The sequence below is a fragment of the Siphateles boraxobius genome, unplaced genomic scaffold, assembly GCF_051911475.1.
Source record: "Siphateles boraxobius isolate OS27281-9 unplaced genomic scaffold, OSU_SipBor_1 207, whole genome shotgun sequence".
Classification (NCBI taxonomy): Eukaryota; Metazoa; Chordata; class Actinopteri; order Cypriniformes; family Leuciscidae; genus Siphateles; species Siphateles boraxobius.
This window is the reverse complement of record NW_027508819.1, coordinates 107652-120000: the sequence shown is the minus strand read 5'-3', so window position 1 is coordinate 120000 and position 12349 is coordinate 107652. Positions and strand designations below refer to the sequence as shown.

The 12349-nt window shown below is 36.2% G+C and overlaps 2 long non-coding RNA genes across 3 annotated transcripts; both read right to left on the bottom strand.

The window, feature by feature from the left end:
• Positions 1-656: 656 nt before the first annotated feature.
• Positions 657-3216, bottom strand: LOC143745601 (uncharacterized). Its single transcript, XR_013206031.1, has 3 exons — positions 3168-3216; positions 2126-2172; positions 657-812 (listed from the first exon to the last, which is right to left on the bottom strand). It is a non-coding gene; the product is annotated as an uncharacterized LOC143745601 (long non-coding RNA).
• A 3547-nt stretch (positions 3217-6763) lies between these two features.
• On the bottom strand, positions 6764-9360 carry LOC143745554 (uncharacterized). Of its 2 annotated transcripts, XR_013206010.1 has the most exons (4): positions 9312-9360; positions 8205-8306; positions 7999-8126; positions 6764-6849 (listed from the first exon to the last, which is right to left on the bottom strand). It is a non-coding gene; the product is annotated as an uncharacterized LOC143745554 (long non-coding RNA). The 2 variants fall into 2 exon arrangements; XR_013206011.1 differs by lacking the exon at positions 7999-8126.
• Between the last annotated feature and the right edge of the window lie 2989 nt (positions 9361-12349).

Below are 12349 nucleotides of genomic sequence, written 5' to 3'. Positions count from 1 at the left end.
GTCACCAGATAACTTAATACAATTTTTGCTGAATTAAGTACATTTCCCAAATAATATATAAATGGCGTTTCACTAGGATAATACTTGCAACGCAATATTCTGAAAAGTTATCTGGAGACCAGTTGACCACGTCTCTACAACGTTCTCCATGGGATAAACTAGCGACGTCTTTTGAGGACGTGCCCACAACGTTTCTGGAACGTTAGCCAAGATTATAAAAAATGGAACTTTACCACGACGTCCTCACAACGTTGTCATAAAGTAACTACAATGCAACTACACTAACAGGCTTTAAAAGTTTTATTAAAATAGAAATAACAGAAAGATTTTTACAGCATTAAAAAAGAGAAATAACTGTGCTAATAGTATTAAAAGCAGGACCAATAAAGGAAGGGGGGAGGGGAAAGAATAAACTATTTTGGAGCAAAACACTGGTGTCATTAATCTTTCACCAATCTGTGTCTTTCCTGTAATGCTGACATTAACCTACCATTACCATGACTTTTAAATACTGTCAATTTAATGTGTTCTTCATAATGTAAATCAGTGTGCAGATATTTTTTTTAATGTATGACAATGCTTATTAGTGGTTATTTTTCATGCCACTATATATATATATATATATATATATATAACTTGACTACAACTACAGCCAAAATGGAAAACCCTTTTATTGTTGCTAAGGGTTTAAAATTTAAGCAGAGTAATGCAAACAGAAATGAAGATCCGACAGTCGCTGAATCGGATGAAAGCAATGACTCCAAGTGCAGAAGAGGCCAAAAAGGATGGAAACGAGTCCAATTGCTGAATTACTGGAAAACAAAAACAAAACAAAAAAGATACAGGTAAGACATACATTCTCATGTAATCTTGGGCTATATCACATTCTACAACCACAATTTAATGTTAATTTAAACTGACAAACTGTCAAAAAGTCAGACTGCAAAAGGTGATTCTGCAGGCTCTGACGAACACACATAACAGGAAATTATACTTCTGCATAATGTGTCTCTTTTTACACCAAAAATGTGAATTCTGCCGGTATTCAGACAGTCTCATGCATACAGATACCTATACGGGCTACACTCACCTATGTAGGCGAAATTTGTTTGACATTTCTAATCGTAAACACAGCCATGTTGAAGCCTGGAGTAATGTTTTTCATTGATGTTAATCGCAGTCCACTCTGCTTATTGTTTTGTTATACAATAAATATCACATTTGTAATCATGCTGATATTTAGGGAAAATGGCACTCTTTCTCATGTAATAAACTACATCATATGACAGGGCTATTCAATTAGCTTAATTCGAGGGCTGGATTATCAAATCGAAATGTTGAGGTGGGCCGGTGGGTTAAAGGTATACTTCACCGCTGGAAAGATTAATGTCTTTTTAAATTGGGTTATGTAGTAGAAATGTGAAATTATTTTAGAATTTGGTGCCTTCTAGACTGAGAAAATCCAGAAAATGTATTTTTTGGCTCATGTGGATGAAAGACAACTCCCAGAATGCACTTGCTTCACTGCCCTATGAGGCCAGTCCCAAGCCACGCCTACCGGTTACAGAGGGCAGCATCAGAACTTGTTTACAGCTGTGTAAAACTTTTTTCCTTGGAATAAATATGAATTATACAAACTCAAAGCAATTGGTAATAATTATTTCATTTATAATTATCATAGGCATAAACGAACATATTCTGATAGTGAGAGTTGGTAACCACAGGTAAAACCATGCATGGCCACTCGCTCACTACCACTGTATAAAAAAATGCCTAAACAAATGTAAAAACTAGCAACATACACCGGTATTGAGGTATATTAAAAATTCAATTACTTTTAGTAATTCAAATGTTAAAGGTTTTACTTTGGTTAGTTTGAGCTTAAACTATAAAACATTAACTTTTCTGTTATAGTGATGCTACCAGATTTGTGTTTAAATTTTATTTTGTTTCGTGAGGAGAACAGTTGCAAAGGTCAAAGTTGCAACTGTTCTCCTCACAAAACAAAATTAATTTTAAACAGTTGCAAAGCTTCAGTTTGATTGATATTACTTAAAATGCACACATATATATATAAAATAGTGATAAGGTGTCAGGTAGTTGTGTGGCATTTTAATTTGCTTACCTACAGCTTCATCCTTCAAGCCAGGAAGTAAACTATGACACCAGGCACTTAAACACTGAAACAGAGGGCACAGTAATGAGCATCAATTGTTAGGTTGCGTGAATGCACTCTCTAAACAATTTCCCCATGAATGAACTATCCATGTATACACAGAGCAACAGCCTCAACATTCTTAACAAGCTATAGCCTAACTTACCTGCATCATAATCCCCTGACCCAGTTAGGGTTGTAAAGGAAATAAGACATTTAAAATGCATAGAATGCTCCTCGTCAGTCATACTAAATAACTGCCATAACGGAATTAACGTTTGTTGGTTGAAGACGGTGGTGGATATAGACTGATATAGACGAGCTCGAGTTGATTTTATTTTTTTCATATAAAGATTGTTGTTCACGTATTTTTAGTTTTTTAATTCAGGTCCATTAGACCACTGTCCCCGCTAAAACATACAGTGACATTTGAAGTTACGTTAAATGTGTAGGGATACGTTAATGTAGAGCAATCCGACAGGCTGATCAGGACCCCGACGCGAACGGAGTGGTCTTGAATCCGTCTGAAGGGGATGTATTCGCTATAACAACAGCATCGCTATACATTATCACACTTATTACATGGCTACCTAACAAATAAATCAATAAATTGACACAAAATATTGATTTTAAAAAGGGGTTTATCCTCCAGAGCAAACAGAACTGTGTCCATGGCAACGCTCTGTTTTTCATGGCAACGGTGTGTTATACAGATGTCTTTTATCAAGAAATAATAGACCGCATACTACCAAGAATTCAACCATTAGAATTCAACCAAGCCATGTAATAAATTAATATATTAACCTTTCGTCCACAGCAAACGTTATACGCTGAGGGTGAAGTGCGCAAGACAAGTACATTTCTTGGGCGAGCGATGCGCAAAATCATGCAATTGCAGAGCTCGCGAAGCACAATCTGTCGAAATAATTGATTCTTGAATAAAATACAAGCTAACATTTGATGTAGTTATAATTAAACACATAATAAACGTTTACATTATAAAACGTCTTACCTTTTTTAAAGTGTTTCTGTATCCGCAGTCTTCCAGCGATACATCTTACTTTACCAGCCGTGTGTGTGTATAAGCGGATATGGCCCAAGTTCCTGTTCACCTGTGGGTTTACTGGCGGACAGCAGACTATATGCATACCGCCACCTATTGTACTGGAGTTTAAAATGAGGTCTATGGTTCAATACTGTGCAAACACACTGAAAAGTATTTATTGAAGCGGACCATAAAAACAATAGGCGCCCCAGTGCAAGTAGCTTTTTGGCCAAGTCACAATAATACACCTTTGTTTGTAGAAAGATGTGGTTCACTTCATGAACTTATTACTAAGGTCACAGTTGGGTGTAGACTGTGCAGACCATTGATTCAGCCTGAATTTGTATAAATACATATATTTTTGGAATCATCTTTAAACCTTTACATTACATTAACATTTAAATTAATTCAATTTATATTCAAATTATACATTTAAACAAAAAAGAAATCTAACTAGGGACAATTTACAAATTAATACCGTTAGATGTATGATGTCATTTGCTCTAATGCGCTCTGACTGAGAGGGATAGTTCACACATATGAACTCGTATAGCTTATTTTTCGATGTTATCATACAATTTATACATTTAAACCTTTTTATGATTTATAAAATAATTATTCTCTTCTCTTTTTCAGCTTCTTCAGGTACCATCTGCTTGTTGTAAGTCATACACACCAGTCATCCTACATCTCAGATTTGCCATGTTCATTACGTTCTGATTAGTCTGTAATGAAACATTTTAACTCGTATAGAGGCCCATCACACTCATATTCAGCCTTGTTTATTGTTTTTCTCTTTTTCTTTTGCACGTGTCCACAGCAGCCCGATACTGTACACCCCAAAAGTTCTTTTAAGAGCTAAGACTTTTAAGAGCTTTGGTTTCGTAAGTACTTTTTGACTAACTATCAGACAAGTTTTCAGTATTTATTGGCATAATGAAGCATACATGTAACATGAAACTTTAGGACTGTTACCAGGTTTGATTAATGAAATAAATTTTTTAACTACTTTTGTTTTATTAGATTTTGGATTGTCTTCCTCTGTCGCCTCAGTTTTAATTGCAAGGTAAATAATATTACTTAGCTGCTCCTAAATGTGTTGTCAGTAATATATGTTGTATATTTTATTTTTAAACTTACATTGGATATTTATATTTGGTAATTTTTTTGCGATGGGACAACTATCCATACATAGGCTATTTATGTAGATTCAGAAATTAAGAGAGCACTGCAAAACTTCCAACTTGATAAATAGATTTTTTTTATATATTTGCAGTTTAATTTCATGTGAATTGTTCAATATATAGCAAAGTAACATTTTACCAATTAATATCTATTGCAAGTGCCTAAAAATAACAAACCATTCACATTGATGTGTTGCAGTTTTTGTCCATAAGTTCTTTCATTTTGCCTTCAACACTACAAGGTAAGACATTTACAAATTTACAGTAACATGTTCTTTCTAGTAGGATTTGGTTTTAGTGCTGAAAGACCACAAAAGGACCAAACATTACAAAAATACAATATTTAAAAATAAAATCTGATAATCAGTGATCCCTAAATATTTAAGAACAAATAAGACAATTTAACTAACTTGAAAGCTCAGATTGGGTATATAAAAAAAAGGGTGTACAAATTAAATATAAATTAAATAAATGCTACTCTCCTAGAATGAGCTCTGAAAAGAGAGAGATGCACAGGAAATATGTGCATGCTTGGAGAACCACAAGGCAGGCATTGTCCAGATCGCCATCTCACCTGGAGACTAATCCAGCCGTTGAAGTACAATCACTTGATCTTCCAGTTGAAGAACAATCAGAAGGTGCTGACGGAGTAGTAATGTCAGTTGATATGGAGCAGAATTGTGAGGAATATTCATCTGACACTGAACACCATTTGCACTCTGAAAATGCAAGAGAACAGCCAATAGCAACAACATGGGAGGTAATTAACAGCTTGAATGAATCCTTGGCCTTTCACCTTGAAGACGACGGCAGTAAGGACACGTCACTGGCACAAGAGCTGTCCACTTGGGCTATTGAAAACCAGATAAAACACAATGCACTTGACAACCTTCTTAAATTGTTAAAAAGGCATGGACACAGTGAATTACCCTCAACTGCCCGGACCCTTTTGCACACTCCCCGGCAACTTGACACACAGCAATCATCTGGAATGGAATACGTTTACTTTCCACTAAAACAGAAATTACAAGAAACGTTAGAAAGTTACCCACTTGATGAAGTAGTTAAACTCCACTGTATTGATTTATCCCTGAACGTTGATGGATTACCACTGTACAAAAGCTCCAAAACATGTATGTGGCCAGTCCTTTGCGCAGTCATGCTAGATCCTGTTACCATTTTCCCCACGGCTCTGACATGTGGTGCAAGTCGACCAACAGATCTTGGTTTTTTGGAAGACACAGTAAGGGACCTGGGTCATCTGATGAATGACGGGATTACCTTCATGGGAAGAAAAATAAATGTCAATCTGAGGTGCTTTGTGTGTGATGCTCCAGCTCGTGCATTAGTGAAAAATATTAAACTGTATTCCGGGTACTTTGGCTGTGACCGATGTGAGCAAAAAGGTGTGTGGTTAAACAGAGTCACATACCAAGAGACTGCTGACCTCACACTCCGGACAGATGAAGCATTCAGAAACCAAACACAATTTCAGCATCACCATGGGAACACACCTGTGTCTCAGCTCCCCATAGACATGGTGAGGTGCTTTCCCATTGATTACATGCACCAGGCTTGTCTCGGTGTAATGAAAAGGCTCCTGCTCATCTGGACCAGAGGAGACAGAGCTGTGAGGGTTTCGGCCAGCCAAACCAAAGAGATTAGTGCAAGACTGCTGTCTCTCCGGAACTGCATACCATCTGCATTTGTGCGAAAGCCTAGGGGTCTTGAGGAGCTGGACAGATGGAAAGCAACCGAGTTTCGTCAGTTCCTTTTATACACACACAGTAAAAAACGCAGTGTCAAATTAACACTTAAAGTGTTAATTTTAACACTACTCCGGATCATATATGGTCCCACTCTATCTAGAGTAAAAAGTACACTGTTCGTAGTGTTGAATTTACAGTGTTAATATAGCACCGTACAGTGTAGAAAAATTACACTGCGAGTGTCAAGTGTTACACTTACAATTTTTACACCATGGGGTTTTAACACCCCTGGTGTTGATTTAAATCCATTGGATTACACTATAAGTGTCATTTATAAAGTATTCTGTTCAGTGCAAAAACAATTTACATTATTATAGTGTTAATGTACAAGATCAGACATAAAATCAAGAGTCTTCAGACAGATGTACAAATCCAAAGTTTATTCAACAAATGGGCAAAGTGGCTCCTTTAAAACATATGCCAGATGTGAAAAGGTCAAATTATCACATTCATGAGGAGTTGCAAAGAAAAAGCAAAAAAATAAAAATAAATTAAAAAAGCATAACATCATCTAATTTGCCAAGACATGAACAAATATGACAGGTAGATTTGAACAAGATTGCAGAAAACTACTTGTCGACAGTTGTGTACCATCCATGAATGCAGTAGTAGTATTTGAGTTTATTGCCACCGGCAGCGAGCAGGTATGCTGTGTGGTCGGTTCAATGCAATCAAGGTGTTTTTGTATGCTGGTCTCTGCCAAAGACAAAAATAACAAATCAAAGTCAGCTCTCCAATTGGCCGTCTTTATAGTTTTCCACAATACAGTCAACCCAAATGGCAATATTTTGAGGCAGACAATAAATTCTCTTCTCTTCTATTATATATATAAAAAAAAATAAAAAAACTGCACTAAAATTAAACTGAGAGGGGTTATAGCACTTACGTATAGAGGGAATGCGCATGACGTCACAGTAAGCGGAAGTCGCTGCTGTTCCGCTCACTGAGTGGCAGAAAGACTGAGCGGCAGCATTGGTTTTCAGTGTGAATGCTGCGGAAAAACACACAAAACGCGTCTAAAACGGGAAAGAGCTTTGAGACTGACTGTAAAACTAGATTTGACAAGAAATATGAGGTATATTTTTACAGACTACCTAAAGCTACAGAACAGAGAAGCAAATAGATAGCTGCAATTCATAGAAACAACTGGACTCCAGGCAGCGAAAGGTGGATTTGTAGTTATCATTTTTGTGTCAATATGCTGGATTTAGTGGTAAAATCATTCTCTATATATTGTATTGTTATATATTGCAGTGACAACTCATCAATCAAATATTTACCACTGTATATTCTGTATAATTTGACATTTTTAAATAAACACTGACAAAAAAACTATACAAGTTTTAAGTCTAGACGATATGATGATATATATAACATTGATATAAGTGATCACCTGGATTTAGACCTGCCTATATTGTATATAAAGCGTTCACAGGCAAATTTGCTGTATGTATTTCCCTGGTGTCGAAATCAGGCACATATAAATGTCAGGAAACACGATTCCTGGCTGCATGTTAATATCCATGGATCACTGGATCTTTAGTAAGTTGTAAGGGACACTATATTGAGTCCAATCTTTAGTTTAAACTGATAATCGTTTGTTTTACTGCGTGCTTTTCGCAGTTTCCCCTATTAAATCCAGTCACGCAGCAGCTCTTCTGCCACTCAGTCCGGCTGAGGGGGCGTGTTCCGGCGGGAAAGTGACGTTAATGCATTCCCTCTATTGTTGTCCTACTGTTAGTTTAACTGCTTCTGTATTGTTCTCATTTGTAAGTCGCTTTGGATAAAAGCGTCTGCTAAATGAATAAATGTAATGTAAATAGTGACAGAAATGCCCAAATTTACCTTTTTGAAGACAACCAGGTGTTTTTCAGCTTGATATGAGCACATCTTTCCAGGTCTCTTGCAGCCTTGTGGTGATGGTGGAATCAAATCAAGGAGGAGACAAATTGATGCAAGATCGCTTCCCCATTCTAAATTACAGATGTGACAACTTCAGCAAAAAATGCATGTGCGCATATAGATAATCTTATTCTGAATTATAGTCTAACCTGAATCATCAGTTTCATCATCTTTCACAACAGATTCTGCAGAGTCAATCAGGTCCTTGAAGCTCTTGGGAGAAGCCTTTCCAGGAACTTAGTTGAGGTCTTCTAACCAAAAATCAAAAAACAAAAAAACATCAACAGTTACATAGCATAATGACAACCCAATATCTCTCAGTGCCGGGCAGAGTAGTGCCGTTCACACCTAGCATTAACATTCATCTTGGGTGATGCACAAGTGAACAACTCGAAGTACAGGTGTAAACGCCCCCAAGACGCATTGAGATTCGATTGTTCTGATGAGGTCTAGGCCACATTCTTTTAATAGAGGGTTAGTTCACCCAAAAATTTTAATTCTGTAATTTACTCACCCTCATGTCGTTCCAAACCCGCAAGACTTTCTTTTGTCTTTGAAACACAAATGAAGATCTTTTTGATGAAATCTGAAAGCTTTCTGTCCCTCCACTGACAGCTACGCAACTACCACTTTGACGCTTTTAAAAGTTCATAAAGACATCTTAAAACTAATCCATATGAACCAAGCAGTTTAGTCCAAATTTTATTTTTCTTCTGTTTATGTTTTTTGATTAATGTTTATATGTGAATAAAAGTCTAAATTCAATCTATTTATCACAAAGCGATCGAGTCTCTTCAGAAAAATTGGACTAAACCGCTCAATTCATATAGGTTAGTTTTATGAACCATTTATGACCTTTTTGAAGCGTCAAAATGGTAGTTGCGTGGACTGTCAATGGAGGGACAGAAGTCACTCAGATTTAAAATACATTCATTTGAGTTTCGAAGATGAACGAAAGTCTTTCCGGGTTTGGAATGACATGAGGGTGAGAAAAGACAATTTTACACTTTTGGGTCAACTAACCCTTTAACTTTTTGCAGTTTAATATCTTGAATTTACACAATTCATGATGACACATCAATCACTATGCCATTTTGACAATCAAGACAAATCAATCACCAACGACACATGTAAATTCCAGGTCTGAACAAAGGCAGTGTGTGGTTGCCCAGTTAGGTTTAGATTTTTCATGTTCATTTGTCATGTATTAAAATTTGTACTGCACATAGAATAAAATATAGGCTAATGATACTCACAATTATGGATTAATCTTAAGCATTCTGTTGCTTTCTTCACTTCTGTTGCAATCTCATAAGAGGAGTTTCCTTCATTCGATTTAAAGACATGTTGTTTAGAATTTATTTGACCCATAATTTGTTAATGTTATTTATAATGTGAACAGAAAATACAGATTCATATTAATAAAATACAGACAGATAAATAGTTAGTACATCATTTATAATAACATGCAGTATGAATTGATAAAGACTGATTTCAAGCTAAAGTACCTGTATGCTCTGCCAGTGCTCACGCAAATACCTGTAAACTGAACTGGAAGACAGGCGGATTTATAGATTAGCTCACTTTTACAATGTTTGAATTTAACTGTCATAAAAAAAAAAACTTGATGGTAGGAAGTTTGTGTCTTGACGCAGATATGACGACATGATATTCAGTGCTGCTAAGAACAAGTAACATAGAGATTAAGTTATGTCATTCACACTTAACGTTAAACATTGACTGCGTTAATAATGCGCATGCGTCACGAAAACGGAATGGTTAACGTTTTAATGTATAACACAGCTACTTTTATACACACAAAACAAATATATAAAATGTATTACCATTTTAAGAATTCTCTCATCTGCGCAGAAAAAAAGCCCAAATAGTGCTGCTTCAGACCTGCTCATCAGCTTCAGTGCCAGGCTCGTCGTAAACCCAGGCCTCGGCGCGACTGGAGGCGGGAATGCTTACTTTCATGAAGGCTGTCAACAAACCAAAATGAAAGAAGCTAAATATATATACATAACAAATTGTAAGCACATTCCAACAAATGTATTTTAAAAGTTTGAATTAAATCGGCATGAGAAATGTTTTCTTCTTTTTTCTTCTGTACATCTCTGCATCTCATGAACTTGACGAGCTTCCTTAATCCATACAAAAACGCGCAATTACTCATTTCTAAATGTGTTCACCACCATAGTTTACTAAAAATTTTAATAAATGCATTTACTATTTAATTTTAGAAAGAGAAAAGCAATTCAACCTACCGTCTCGGTCGCATGAAGATAAAATGGCGTTGTCGTCTTGCGAGGCAGCAGCAGCAGTCATCGAGGGGCGGAGTCAATATAATTCGGCGCGGTTTTTTGCACTTTCAGTGTAAAAATAAAATTACACTACGTAGCACCCTGTAATTACACTGAAGAGGAGTACTTTTTAACATTGTAGATTGTTAATTTAACTCTTTAGGAATTTATAACTTTTAACACTGGAATTTTTACACCGCCGATTTTACTGTGCAGGGAAGATTGTGTTAAAGGGAATACTGCCAGATGACATGTACTTACACTTCCTTTCTTTCAGTGTGGCCATGGCAATCCTAGTATGTCCAAGTCTTGTGCAGGAACATTCCAAATATGCCAATGAACTGCTGCAATACTTTGTGGAAAAAGGTAGGACACTCTATGGACAGGAGTTCCTCGTGTACAACACCCATACCATGCTGCACATAGCAAGTGATGCAGAAAACTTTGGTTGTCTGGAAAATTGTAGTGCCTTCATGTTTGAAAACTACCTGCAGTCACTGAAGAAGATGGTGCGTTCTGGCAGACACACACTGATTCAGGTTTCTAAGAGACTGGAAGAGATGAGCACACAGAAAAAAACTCCAAACAATACAAATGTACAGAAAATCTCTACAAAGGCCCGAGACTGTGCATACATCCTCAGTGGGGGCCAATGCTGTGAAATTCTTCAAGTGCCAGACAAGGAAGAAAGAGTGCTTTGCCGTGTGTACAGTAAACCGTACCCTCTGTTCCACAGCCCATGCATGTCATTTTTGATTGGTGCCTACACGTACAACCAAAAAAACAACACTATCAAATGGATTCCAACATCAGAACTCACAAAACATGCGATAAAGATGAATGCAGAAGACAGGAGTGTGATTTTTCTGTCATTGCTCCACAAGTTATAATCAAAGGTAATAGGTTGTCATATGATGTGATTTGAGGCGATTGGTAAATATAATTAGCTTCTTTTCAATTTATAATGATTTTTCTTGCTTCTTGCAGAATGTATGCAATAGTTGAATTTTTGGAGGAGGGGACTTGTGATTTGGTACTACAGACCTGGCTTTTTGAAGAAGATGAGGTATTAAATCTCACTTGTATCAACAACATACATTAACAAATATCTTTACATTCACCATGAAAATCAAAATGGACAATTCTTGCTTTTATGGAACATAACAGTGCATCTTTAAAATTATTCATGCACATTTTTTGTAAAGCACTTTTAATCTTTTTTTACAAAAGTATTTGCATGCCCTCCTTGTAAGGACAACTCTTCTATTTTTTTTCCTCATGTTTCTCTTTTCAAATTTAACACATTGTTCTCCCAACGAATGTTAGTTCCATTTAGCGTGTTTTGAGTACAATTCTCAATTATTAACATTTACATCTAACTTTTTACTTGAGTTAGATTTTCAGTTACTATTGCTTTCATATTACAGTTTGCAATTATTTTCTACTTCTACAATATTTATTTCATAATTTAATTGTACTATTTTAATGCAGGTACAATACTGTTACTGGCCACCAATTAATGTGACCAAAAAAATTAAAAGGCTTGAACTACCTGATAAAAAAATTGGACCAGGCACAGGGTCAGAGTGTTTGCAAAAACAGGTATTTCATTTTACTTTAAAGGACCATTCAAACAAAATGTTAGTGCAACTACTGTTAAGGAATGCTAAATTATACTCACTGTATTTTTACTTCAGGTGACTATGAAACTGCTAAAAAGTGGTCCAAAAGAGCAGCTGTGCAGTCTTCTGTGGAGAGCTCTGATGACGTTCCTAAGAGAAAAAAACGACAAGTGTGTCTCAGCAGCTCCGATGAAGGTATGAACCTGAGCATGTGAAAAAGTTTACCAGTAAACAATTAAAGTAATTCAAAAATCATTTTTATTCATTTTTTTTTAAAGATACTTCTTCAGTACCTCACCCCAAAAAGAAGAACCGGGTGAACTGTACAACAACTGGTAGGCCTTTCTTAGTTTTAATTTTTTTACT